The 13,464-nt window shown below is 41.5% G+C and overlaps 1 protein-coding gene across 1 annotated transcript in view; it reads left to right on the forward strand.

Annotated features, from left to right (window-relative positions):
* Window positions 1–222: 222 nt before the first annotated feature.
* The window catches only part of LOC306922779 (neural-cadherin-like), a 161,879-nt gene continuing 148,637 nt past the window's right edge, over window positions 223–13,464 (forward strand). Inside the window, exons 1-2 of the mRNA XM_079500602.1 lie at window positions 223–337; window positions 4,212–4,403. The gene's annotated coding sequence lies outside the window, so the exon portion shown is untranslated. The remainder of the gene's footprint in view (window positions 338–4,211; window positions 4,404–13,464) is intronic.

A 13,464-nucleotide genomic window follows, 5' to 3' on the forward strand; every position in this document is an offset into this window, starting at 1 on the left:
TATGAGGGTTTGTTTATATTACTCTGATTTATCATTGTGTATATTATGTGGATAATGTGTGGAATATTATGTAACACTTTAAATGTGTATATGAAATGTGATGTCTCTGGACATTGAGTAACTGGGGAAATTGTGGAATCAATTTAGGGTTGGTATGGTCCGTGGGAGGGGCTTAGCCTATATAAGTAGGGAGACTTCCCACTGCCAGTCAGTCAATGCAGGACTGCAGAGGTGTGAGGACCTAGGGCCAACCTGCCCAGTTGCTATGTAAATACCTTCATTCAGTTTTGATGGTCTGTGAAAAGGTGAATAAAGAACCGACTTCTCTGCATCCAAGGTCTCTGACAGTTTTCTCCAACTTTTGACTGTTCTCTACATGTGCTTTATATTTTGGGCAAATACTACCCACACTATAGGGCAAAGTGACAGGCGGAAGTGGAAAAATCACAATTCCAGGGGATGTTGATTGTTCATACGCTGGAAGCCCCGCTTTCATGCTGATGATTAAGGCTGGGACCAAGGCGCGTGTGTGTGTGTGTGCGTGCGTGCGTGCGTGCGTCTGTGTGTCCGTCCGCTGGCTGTGTTGAGCAGCCTGCACCGCTCGGTTCACACAGGTGCGATCTGTGATTTTTGTTTACTAAGAGCTGGTGAGATGGGGAGACCTACTGAACAAACACTATAGCAGTCATTCACCTCTAGGTGAGATGGGGAGACCTACTGAACAAACACTATAGCAGTCATTCACCAGGTGAGATGGGGAGACCTACTGAACAAACACTATAGCAGTCATTCACCTCTAGGTGAGATGGGGAGACCTACTGAACAAACACTATAGCAGCCATTCACCTCTAGGCCTGGTGAGATGGGGAGACCTACTGAACAAACACTGTAGCAGTCATTCACCTCTAGGCCTATAGCCTACTATACACATATAGAGCTTTAACGGTTCAACAATAAACTTCTTGTTTTAACCAAAAATAATCACTTACAGCACCCTTTAACCACCTGAAGCCTATAGTAGGCTGCTTAATTGTACATCAAACAGCACAACATAGCAGATTGACACACCATGAGCATGTTGTAGATTTGATATGTTTTTGCAGAATGTCCACCTATTAACTAAACGCTACCAGAGCATCAAATCTCGCACCACCGTCTCAGTAACAGTTTCTTCCCCCAGGCAGTCAGGCTGCTGAACAGCTGACCTTGAACTGTATTGTCACTTCACTTGCACTTTTTTTTGTGTTTTTGTCTTTTTCTTTGCACTATAGATGTTTGTTTATGTCCTGTGTATGTAAGACTGAGAGTGCTCTGAGCAAAATAATTGTATTTATACTCTGTATCTATACAGTACATATGACAAATAAACCTGAACCTATTATGACATGCCTGGAACAGTGACCGTAATTAAGGTCCAGATGGTTAAAGCCTATCTGTTTTTAAGCTAATGGAGCACGTCTGCTTGCTACGGGGAGAATTTTAATTCAGCCTTCGGGCAGTGCTACGTGTCACAGTCTTAACAGTACGCCTACGAGACATTTAGACTAAAGGTCTAAATGTCTCGATGGAATATGCAGAGATTGTAGACCACATTGCAGATGTACTACTTGTATTGTGTTAACATACTCTGTCTACCTAACAGATTGGTTAAAATAACGTTCACAGAAATGAATCAGTTCTGTCCAAGTATCCTTACACGATCCCAGCAAAGGCACCATTTGTATCTGTAAGCCCAGAGCATTGTCTTGTCTGCTGCACTGCCCCCTGCAGTAAGCCCAGAGCATTGTCTTGTCTGCTGCACTGCCCCCTGCAGTAAGCCCAGAGCATTGTCTTGTCTGCTGCACTGCCCCCTGCCTTTCTTTGTTTCTCTACACAAGCATAATTCAACAACCCATCATGTACTTACTTCTCCCCGTGGTCTTTACGACATATTGACCAGGCATCTCCAACAAAAACACACTTCACAGATAATGCCTCTCAAATCGTAGTATTTCACATTGATGGAATAATACTTACAGATCACACGCACCTGTAGTCCCCAAACGACAGAGCCGTCACACACGCCTAGCAATAGCAAAATTACACCCATCATCCCCTCAGCCAGCACTTCACGATATAAAACCTTGAGATGGGGGGTGGGGGGGGGGAGAAACAAAGTTTTGTCCACTTCAATATTAAACAAACTGCCTCACTTACATGTTGTGTTTTAGGAAGTATGGCCCTCATTTATCAACCGTGCATACGCCAAAATATGGGTGTACGCCGAAATTACCGCAATTTTCGGCATTTACCATTTGCGCCAACGTTTGATTTTGATCTTGTGCCAAGACAAAACTCACGTCTGGTCGGGAGCTGTCGTACGCTTTGTCCTCACCTGTTTTTCTGTCGTAGAACAGCGGAGCAGCATTGTTTGACCAGCTGAGAGGCTGTCACAGGCATCGAAACATATGTATTCACTCCTACAATGTTTATATAAAACTGTATGTATATGGGCTAAATGTAAAAAAGAAAAAAAAAGTAAAGGAATACATCAACGATGTGTCTTTGTGTCATATGAAATTAGTAGGAGATTTCCAACTTTACAAGCAAGCAATTAAAATCGCGCATTTAAAAACAATGTTGCAAGTTAGATGCGTAAGCCATTTAAACAGTGTTTTGCATGATGAGCGCATACTATGCGAGGATTTGGGCTGTCTGTGCTGAAATATTTCCATGACGGGACGTTGGATAGTATAGTGCAGCGCTGCAGCTGCGGAGAGTCCCAATTTGGGTAGCCTACTGTAGCCGAATCTACAGCAGGCCGATGTCTTTCTGGAGTTACAGTATGTGCAATCTCCTCCTCGTTTAATAAACCCGACGCGTCGCTCGAATGCCAAATGTGCCGTGCCAGCGCAAGTGGGAACGCATCGGAGATAGTATAGCCTAAGCCAGCCTGCAGCCCACCATACCACCACCAATGTCCAGTGCCACATGAGGCTACGGGTTTGGCTGCAATATTCATATAATTGACAGTTGACAGCGAGGCAATTTAAATAGACTGTCGGACGTGCATGGTCAATTGGTCACGGTGTCACGGACGGACCACAGTGATAGAGAGAGACAGACAGGACAGGAGATGCACCTTGCAAAACTGCAGCGTGTGTGCGTGCCTATTTGTTATATAATTCATGGTTCACAGGTTCAGGTTTTCGTTCACTAATATATCTTGTTGTATATTAAATGAATAAAGACTTTAATAATTTAATATACAACTAACAACACAGCGACAGTTGCTTGCAAATTGCGATATGTGTGTGCATGCGTGCGTGCGGGGGGTGAGGCGGCAGCAAGGGAAGCGAAGCGAGAGGAGAAACAGACAGGGTAGTCCTACAGCTTTATTTAATTCATGCAGGTTTATTTATTTAAGATACAACAAGTTGCGTGCGTCTGTGTGTGTGTATGGGAGGGGGCAGCAAGGCAACTTAGGTGACATTCACACCAGAAAGCTTTGCTGCGATTCAAACGAATCCTGCGCATTGTCAGAAAGTGCACTTCGTTTGACAGGTGAAACTTTTTTTCCCCTGTAACCATGGTTTCCAGGTCGTATTGCAGTTGTTCATGTCGCAAAAACGAGGGCGAGGCTAGATTTTATAGGGCGTGCCAGATAGATTTCAGCCGTCACATTTATTAACGTCGGAACGAAATTAAGGAAGAAACAGCTGTCTGCGATCACTTTGTAAATGCCGACCCGACGTGGGTGTACTACGAATCCTACACTCGAATTTGGGGCAGATTTTACACTCGATTGATAAATGAGGGCCTAAGGGTGTATCGAGATTCCATCTGTATGTCGTGTTCAGAATAACTTTTATCGTCACATTCCAGGTTTACAGGAAGGTAGAACGAATGACGTTCTTTTTCATGGCGGCGCTGGCTCAGGGGTAGAGTGGCCGGATGGTAACCACAAGGTTGCCAGTTCAAACCCGGGCTCCCCCAGAGTTAGTGTCGAAGTGTCCTTGAGCAAGACACTGAACCCCTAATGGCTCCTGAGGTGCTGGTTGGTGCCTTGCATGGTTTCCGCTGCCATCAGTGTATGAATGGGTGAATGTAATGCACAATCTATGTAAAGGTGTATGAATGGGTGAATGTAATGCACAATCTATGTTAAGCGCCTTGGATAAAGGTGCTATACAAATGCACCATTTACCATTTTTTACCATTTTCATGTGAAGGGATGAGGGGTACATTGGGAGGACGCTGAAGACGGAGCTGTGATGCAGGCTATAGAGGAGAAGAGAGGAACATGCAGGACAGCTATGTGGCGTGGCTGGAGTGACGGAGCAAGACGCAGAGAACAGAAGCAGATGGAAACCACCGTGGCGACCCCGATGGGAATTGGCCAAAGGAAGAAGATGTAGTAGCAGGTATGTACATATTTATTTAGAACATTAGGCATCAAATACAGTGTACTGTGCATTGAACGTGCCACCATAAGGCTCTTAAGGTGCAGTTCAGGCCAGTGTGTGTGCTACTGTGCCTTGTGTGTGTCTAAAACTGGGGTGAAAATAGTCTAAAAATTAAAGTTTTTTAGCAGTCTAGGCTAAAAAACTCGGCTAAAAAACGTAGTTTCAACGTCTATATATAGACGGTCTACATTTAGACCTTGATTAGCCTGGCTAATCAAGGTCTAAATGTAGACCGTCTATATATAGACGTTGAAACAACGTTGTTTCAACGTCTAATCTAAGCCTAGACTATTTTCACCCCAGTTTTTAGACGGTCATTTAGACGTCTAAAGCCGAAAATTGCTCAGTGGGATCTGTCTTTGGCCATCTTCTCTATGGTCCCCCAGCTCTGATGTTGTTGCTGGAGCTCCTTCTCCATCGTCCTACGCCATGTCGTTTTGGGCCTGCCTTTCTTTCTCTTTCCTTCTGGGGTCCAGTGTAGTGCGACTCTTGGTATTGCGTTGATGTCCATTCTGAGCACATGGCCAATCCAGGTCCACCTGCGTTTATTGACTATACTGTGCATGTTGTCTTGTTGGGTGATGTTGAGGAGGTTATTGTTTGAGATGGTCTTGGGCCAGAATATGTGCAGGATCTTTCGCAGGCATGATGTGTGGAAAGTGGATAGTTTATGGATGTCGTTTTCTGTTGTTTTCCAGCATTCTGCACCGTATAGTAGTGTTGAGAGTATGCAGCTTTGGTAAATCCGGAGTTTTGTTTTTGTGCTGTATTGCTTTGATTTCCAGATTTGCTTAAGTCTGGAAATCTATGTTGAACATGGCTGTGAAAACCTGATCCCTGTAATCTACTCAAAGAAAAAAACACAACGTATTGATTGCAGGCAAAACATTGCAGATTTTCAAGTTTATGGATTTTAACCAAAAATATCAAGATGTACAGCGTTTTGAGATTGTAGATCATCTATTTTTGGTGTAGACAGAAACAAGCTTGTAACTCAAAGTTCACTACTAGAGGGTTTACAGTAAGTTGTTAACACACTGATCCAAACCGAGTGACAGCTCACTGATTCATGGAGTCAAGACCTTTCTGGGTGAAGAGAGCTGTTCAAATAAGAGCAGATAATGAAGCTGTGACAGGTGGATCAATAGTTCTGACGGCAGGAAGGCAGTTGTTTGGAATAGAAACATTGATGATGCTGCATGTTTGACTGTATATTAAGCGTTCTATTCGACTTGACACAAGCCATCATGAACCATCATGAACCCTGCACGCTGAAAAGAATGACACGAGCCATCATGAACCCTGCACGCTGAAAAGAATGACACGAGCCACCATGAACCCTGCACGCTGAAAAGAATGACACGAGCCACCATGAACCCTGCACGCTGAGAAGAATAATGGTTCTTGAATGTTTTTTTGTTACACTGCCTAGTGGTGCCTATACAAGAGTTGATGATTGTACGTCTTAGAACTCATGTGGTTCTAGAGAACCTTTTTTTCCTTTGGTCAAAGAGCCATTATGATCATTCTTTGAGTACTACTTAAACCATATCTTATTAGGCAAACGGTCGCCAAAAATAGCAGATCTACAAGCCCATAACGATTATAGATCAGGCTATTTGGTGTAGAGGTTCTCGCTGGAACCTAAAATATTTTTTCTACTATGGCATCACTCTGAAAAACCTGTTTCAGCTACAGTTGGCCTGTGTTCAGTGTCTCTATTCTGAGGTGAATATTTGCAGAAACTTGCAACCTGAGATTGTAGGCTTTTTTTTTTGCATGATGTCTAGTACAGAGCCCTGGGGAACGCCAGTCAATGAAGTATAGTATGGGGTTGAAGTAGTTCATGTTTGACTAGCCGGTTTCATCACTAATCCTATCTTCATATCGATGAATTTGAATGAACTAATCGAGTCATAGATATAATAATTCATGAATTAGCTCATGCGCTCTCTCTCTCTCTCTCTCTCTCTCTCTCTCTCTCTCTCTCTCTCTCTCTCCGGGCGACTGTAGCTCAGGTCGTCCAATGATCCATGGGTCGGCGGTTCGAATCCTGGCTCCTCCTCCTGTCTACATGTCGAAGTGTCCTTGGGCAAGACACTGAACCCCAAATTGCTCCCGATGTGCTGGTTGGTGCCTTGCATGGCTTCTGCCACAATTGGTCTATGAATGTGTGTGTGAATGGGTGAATGTAATGCGCCTTGGATAAAGGCGCTATATAAATGCACCATTTACCATTCTCTCTCTCTCTCTCTCTCTCTCTCTCTCTCTCTCTCTCTCTCTCTCTCTCTCTGGAAACTTTAAATCTCACCTTTGACATGGCTGTGTGATATATTTAGTTGGTGTGATTGCCATTTTCTTTTATTGTTGATAATAACTAGGTTAAATCTCCTGATATGACTCTTTGTTTGTGTGAGAATGGATTAAGATGTGCAAAATGTGTGCGAGGCTTAATTATTTACGGTTGAAACAAAATGCTCATCAAATCAGCTAAGCCTTTTCACAGTGAAAATCACACTGTGATTTTCAATTATTATCATTATTATTATGAAAATCCCAAAGAAGATATTCTACTGAATGTGAAGGCTTTGTTCATTACAGTACAGTAGCATGATAATACACACCCCAACCTTGATCATCTAAGCTATTCTTTCACAGTGTTCTTTGCTCTCATTGTAGTCTCTTAACCCATTTAGGCCTGACGTCAATTTAACAAATGTCTTCTAAATCCTGACAGTTTTCTACCCCAAAAATGATATGTAATTGGCCACTGACCCCATCTGAAAATATGTTGTTCCAGGAACCCCTCAGAAGCAAAGATTTGAGTTAAAAACGTTCGCTCTGAAAGAATATATATTCAAAGACTTGCACTACATTTTCACGTTTTTTCAAAAATGGCAGATCTACAAGCTCATAGCGCGCCACCGAGTGGCGCGCTACGAGCTTGTAGGTCTGCTATTTTTGAAAAATTGTGAAAATGTGCCTCAAATTTGGAATATATTTTTTCAGAACGAACGTTTTTAACTCAAATCTTTGCTTCTGGAGGGTCCCTGGAACAACATATTTTCAGATGGGGGTCTCGGAGGCCAATTACAGATCATTTTTGGGGTCCTTGACATGAAATATTGAGTGATATAGGCCTAGAAACAGGTATTTCAGAAAACTGTCAGGATTTAGAAGACAGTTTTCTATCACACAAAGATTTGGCAACCCCCATTTAGTAACTCTGAGGATCTCGTTGGGATCCCGGAGCCCCTGTTAAAGACCCTTGCTGTACAGTAGAGCCCCTGTTAAAGACCCTTGCTGTACAGTAGACACACAAGACGAGAGAGGATGAGAGAGGATGCTTGTGGAAGAGAGTCTCTGCCTGGCTTGAGAGACTATAACCAATGCATGTGCTTCCAGAGTGTTGTGTACTTCATGATGCAATTAAACAATTAACATCCATCATGCTCAGTGGAATGAATACAAATGCTGAGAAGGCCCAGCTGACATTGATTTTTGGATCAAGATGGAAAGAGAAAAAGATCTAAGTGACGTTGAAAGCGGGTTCATTATTGGGCCATGGATGGCAGGAGCTTCAGACACAAAGACTGGCTGGTGTCTAGTGTTCAGAGAGAAGATTGTGTCCACATCTCAATGCCTATATTTAGGCCAGGTGCTGGAAGTCAGGCATCAAGGCAAACATCAAGGCAGAGAGAGAACATCCGCACAGTAGTTTCTAGAGCTCCGAGACTTACTTTATTTAGAGGCAACAAATTGCAACGTTTCGACCTACAAGGTCTTCATCAGGCAAATATTACAATGACAGAAAAATGAGCAAATATATACAAAAATCATTGATTAGTGATCATGCATAACACCTGGGAGTGGGAAGGAGCACAGCAACCATCCTAGACCAGGGGTGCCCAAAAGGTACTGTATAGATTGTGATCTACCAGTAGATCACAAAGGCTGTGGAGGTAGATCACATGACCCTAAAAATAAATATACAGTAATATAGATTTTTGAGCCCCTCCTATATACAGGTTTAATGTTTGTTTTTAGTTCAATGTTTGTTTGTTCTAAATGAGGAATTTGATATAAAGCCTTTCCTTTAGGGTAAGGTTCATTAGTTTCTTGTTTTTCTGTTCCCTTATTGGGACATAGATTTATTTTTAGGCTTGTCTCCTATAGTGGTTGTCTAGGGCAGGGGTTTACAATCTTTTTTATACCAAGTACCACCACAGAAATGATCTGGCTCTCCCAAGTACCACCATAATAACTGATGTTTAAAATATAGGAGTGTAGACCTGCCCCAACCTATTCAGCTATTATTAACACAGGTCGAGGAAAATGTAATATATTCTTTGAATAGTTTTTTTTTTTGTTCCATTCCTAAGCCAATTTTGCTGCTGCTCTGACGCACAACTGATAATAGTTCTAAATGTGATTAATCAGTTCTCAAATCTTATATTAATGGCTAGGTATGCTGTCAGGCTCATTTAAGAAGAAAATTAGATTTATTCTTTGAATAGTTTTTACAATTTTACTGCTGCTCTGATGCCCAAATGTTTTTTTTAACGTTCTGTTTATTCAATTTTAAAGTTTTTTTTTAACAAATGTAGAAACAACAAATACAAAAAACCAACAACACATAAACACTCAAGAAAAAAAGTTCTGTTGGACCGGGCGTCGAACAGAAGGAGCCTGCGAGCTCCCAGCCTCTTCCACTGAACTAGACTCCAGCGCAGTACTGGACGGGGGGAGTGTGGTGCCATCATCCATGGTCAACCACTGCGCGGCAGCCTTGCCAGTCTTACCTAGCCTGGCTTGGCCAGCCTCATAGCGGGGAGTCACTGAAGATTCTTCCGGAAGAATCCCCGCTATGAGGCTGGCCAAGCCAGGCTAAGTCTTACCAGCCAACAATGCCCTTCAAGATTTCCTCCTCGCCATGCGCCAAAAGAGTGCACTGCAAACTGACTGTGAAAAGTGGACTGGTTAAGTAATCAATTGGCAGGTGTGGGGTTGCCATGGCAATCAATTGGCTGAGCACACACACACACACACACACACACACACACACACACACACACACACACACACACACACACACACACACACACACACACACACACACACACACACACACACACACACACACACACACACACACACACACAGCATTTATAGTTAGATCACTTAGATGTAGGTCTATAATGTTTTTGATAATATATTATTACACACATACTTGCGCCAGGGCTAAATAAGTACACACCAGACCGATTCTGTCACTCACCCTTACCTGACTCCGCCAGATGGTGGCAGTATTGAGTTCACTAGTTCCCTCCTCCTGCCTGCATCTGGTCTCTCTCAGGCCTCATTCACACGTACCAAACACCAATCAAGCAATGTTTGGTCGTTTTTTTTGGGCCACCACAATGCTTTTCCAATGGGAGTCACATGGTTTGATCAAACATTTGTGTTTGATTGCTGATTGCTCCCCCCTCATCAAACAAAAATGTTTGGTCAAACCATGTGACTCCCATTGAAAATGAATTGGAGCAGCAATAAGACATCGCACACGGACCGAACATTTGTTGTGTAGGTGTGTACGAAGCCTCAAGTAGAAACGATTAACTGGAAGCAGCGGGACGAAAATCTGATATCTCCATAATTATTTGGAGTTGTAGTCTTGTTGGGTTGTGTTTACATTAGAGTTGTAGTCTTGTTGGGTTGTGTTTACATTAGAGTTGTAGTCTTGTTGGGTTGTGTTTACATTAGAGTTGAAGTCTTGTTGGGTTGTGTTTACATTAGAGTTGTAGTCTTGTTAGGTTGTGTTTACATCAGAGTTGTAGTCTTGTTGGGTTGTGTTTACATTAGAGTTGTAGTCTTGTTGGGTTGTATTTTACATTAGAGTTGTAGTCTTGTTGGGTTGTGTTTACATTAGAGTTGTAGTCTTGTTAGGTTGTGTTTACATCAGAGTTGTAGTCTTGTTGGGTTGTGTTTACATTAGAGTTGTAGTCTTGTTGGGTTGTGTTTACATTAGAGTTGTAGTCTTGTTGGGTTGTGTTTACATTAGAGTTGTAGTCTTGTTAGGTTGTGTTTACATTAGAGTTGTAGTCTTGTTGGGTTGTGTTTACATTAGAGTTGTAGTCTTGTTGGGTTGTGTTTACATTAGAGTTGTAGTCTTGTTGGGTTGTGTTTACATTAGAGTTGTAGTCTTGTTGGGTTGTGTTTACATTAGAGTTGTAGTCTTGTTAGGTTGTGTTTACATTAGAGTTGTAGTCTTGTTGGGTTGTGTTTACATTAGAGTTGTAGTCTTGTTGGGTTGTGTTTACATGTGCGCCGTGTAACCTAAACAGGGACAAATGAACACATTTTTCCATACAATTTGGACCCAAGGAATTCAAAACAATTGTTGTTATGAAGATTCAAGCGCATCTTGACTCTATTTCGGGGGAAATACTGCACAAAAATAGCTGAAAATGTTCGGATCACATCTCTATTTCTCGGTTTACTAAATTCTTAGGTGGATCTTTATGTTCCAACAGTTATTTTCTGAATTCTTGTAAGGTGTATTTTAAGATTCTGTTTTTCTTTAATCCTACCATTTTGGGCGGGAACCCCTTTTGGTGTTTTAAACATTGTGTTATACTTTAGCTATTGAAAAATAGCAGATCTACAAGCTCATAGCACGCTACGAGCTTGTAGATCTGCTATTTTTTTTAAATCGTGAAAATATTTATTTCAGAAAACTGGAGGATTTAGAAGACATTTTATAAATTTCGATGTCAGGCCTAAATGGGTTAAGTGTACCTTGGGTCCAACAAAGTTGGTTTATTTGTCTCAGTAGGTTGTTTCATTCAAAGGATATGCTGTTTTCAGTTTTTTTCAATTTTCGGATTTGGGTAGGATTGTGTAAGAAAGGGTTAAAAATGAACCCCATGGGACATTTATCTTGCCCGTTACCTGGCAGAATCTTAAGATACACCCTTCAAGGATTTAGAAAAGAACTGTTGGAACATAGAAATCCACCTAAGAATTTAGTTAACAGAGAAATATAGATGTGATCCGAAACTTTTCAGCTATTTGTGCAGTTTTCCCCCTGAAATAGAGTCGATATGTCTTTGGATCTTCATAATAACCATTCTTTTGAATTCGTTGGGTCCCAATTGTATGGAAACATGTGTTCAGTTGTCCCTGTAGGTTGTTTATGTCAATAGTTATGCTGTTTTCTCTTGTCTCTTCATTTGCATATTTAGGTAGGGTAAGGAAGGTTTAAAATAAACCCTTTGGGACATTATCCTTTCTTGTTACCTGGCAGAATCTTAAAATAGACCCTTCAAGGATTAAGAAAAAACAGGTGGTGTTTAAAAAAATCCAAGTTGAGGTGAAGAAAATGCTAGCACTCATTGTATGTCCTTTAACATGGCCTTCCTCAGCGTTTGTCAGAAACACTGAGGAAGGCCATACAGGCCGAAACGCGTACGTTTTCATTCTCAGAGGTAAATAGAATCATGTAAAAGGACATACAATGAGTGCTGGCATTTTCTCCACCTCAACTTATATCTTCGAGCCTTGCACCTAGAAGGATTGTGTTTGAACCTGGAGTGCTGCGGGTTGTCTGCTACGGCAGTACTTGCCACCCTATGCACGTGAACCCCCCCCCCCCCCCCCCCCCCCCCCCGTTCCATCTAGACTACTATGCATAGGGGTATGTTCTAGTATGAGACTTCAGTAAAAAAGTATAAGCACTGGTCTACGGAGATGGGAAAAAAATATGTTCAGTTGAGTCATCCCCATATTCTCTGCAAGTGGGTGAGTACATAATGTGCCATACAGTCACAGAGAGGACAGTACAGGCCTGAGTGCTTGACAGTGATGACTCTGTCACGCTGTGGGGAGACATTTTCTTCACATGGTTGGGGTCTACTTGCCCCCCCTATGGGAAAGGAAGGGTATAGTCATTCTGAATTATCAGCTTTATCCTATAATGATCCTGTGTGGTCTCTTCCAGGGTTGACAATAATGCCCCGATCCATTCCACGGCATGATGTCATGTTGTAGTTTTCGGTGGTCACCTTATCACCTGAAACTAAATCCAAAGGAAAGCATTTACGCACATCTCCAAAAACCTTTAGGTGCTGAACAAAAAGATATGTACAGGAGATGGAGAAGTAGTCCGCACACTGTTTGTAGCTCCCACAGGAATTTTATTAGAATAGAAGGATGACAATGTTTCGACCCCTTATGGGGTCGTCAGGTATGAGGACAACAACAGAGTGTTTTGAATGAATGAATAGTTTTATTTCGGTCTTAAAACAACATGTACATGATTATTACAGCAGCAAAAGCATTTTACAGGACATGTTTGGACCGAAAAAGGTGTAGACTGAAGCCGTAGCTTATATAGTGCCTATCCTTTTTGACTTACTTATCTTACATTAATGCAAAATAATAACAAAGACGAACAACAAAAAATAGAAATAGAAAACAAGGAAAAAAATAAAAATAAAACATTTCTTTTTTCTTTTCTTTTTTAACATCCATGCATTTGGTAGAATCATATGGATGGAAATTGTGCAATATAAGAGGTGTTATATACATATAGGGGCAAGTTTAACAATTAATGAACAAGCCGCTGTTTGCAATGATGATAATTACACTGACACACCCCCACATCTATGAAGTCAGGCTGAGTAGTGTCAAGCCAAGAACACATAGAATAAATAAAACGTACTAGAAGCACTAATAAGGCCAACTGTTAGTTATAATATAAATGTCAAGGGTACGGTGATACAGACTGAGTTACAGAAAAACTGATAAATGAACTGTAATCAAACACAATATAACACTGCATAAAAGGAAAATAGAAACGGCCTACATGAAGTGACCAGAATGAGGGAAATAAGGTAGTAGTAAGTAGTAGTGGTATAGTATAGTATAGTATAGTATAGTATAGTATAGTATATAGTATAGTATAGTATAGTATAGTATAGTATAGTATAGTATAGTATAGTGTATAGTATAGTATAGT

Source organism: Electrona antarctica (genome assembly GCF_951216825.1).
Source record: "Electrona antarctica genome assembly, chromosome: 5".
Classification (NCBI taxonomy): Eukaryota; Metazoa; Chordata; class Actinopteri; order Myctophiformes; family Myctophidae; genus Electrona; species Electrona antarctica.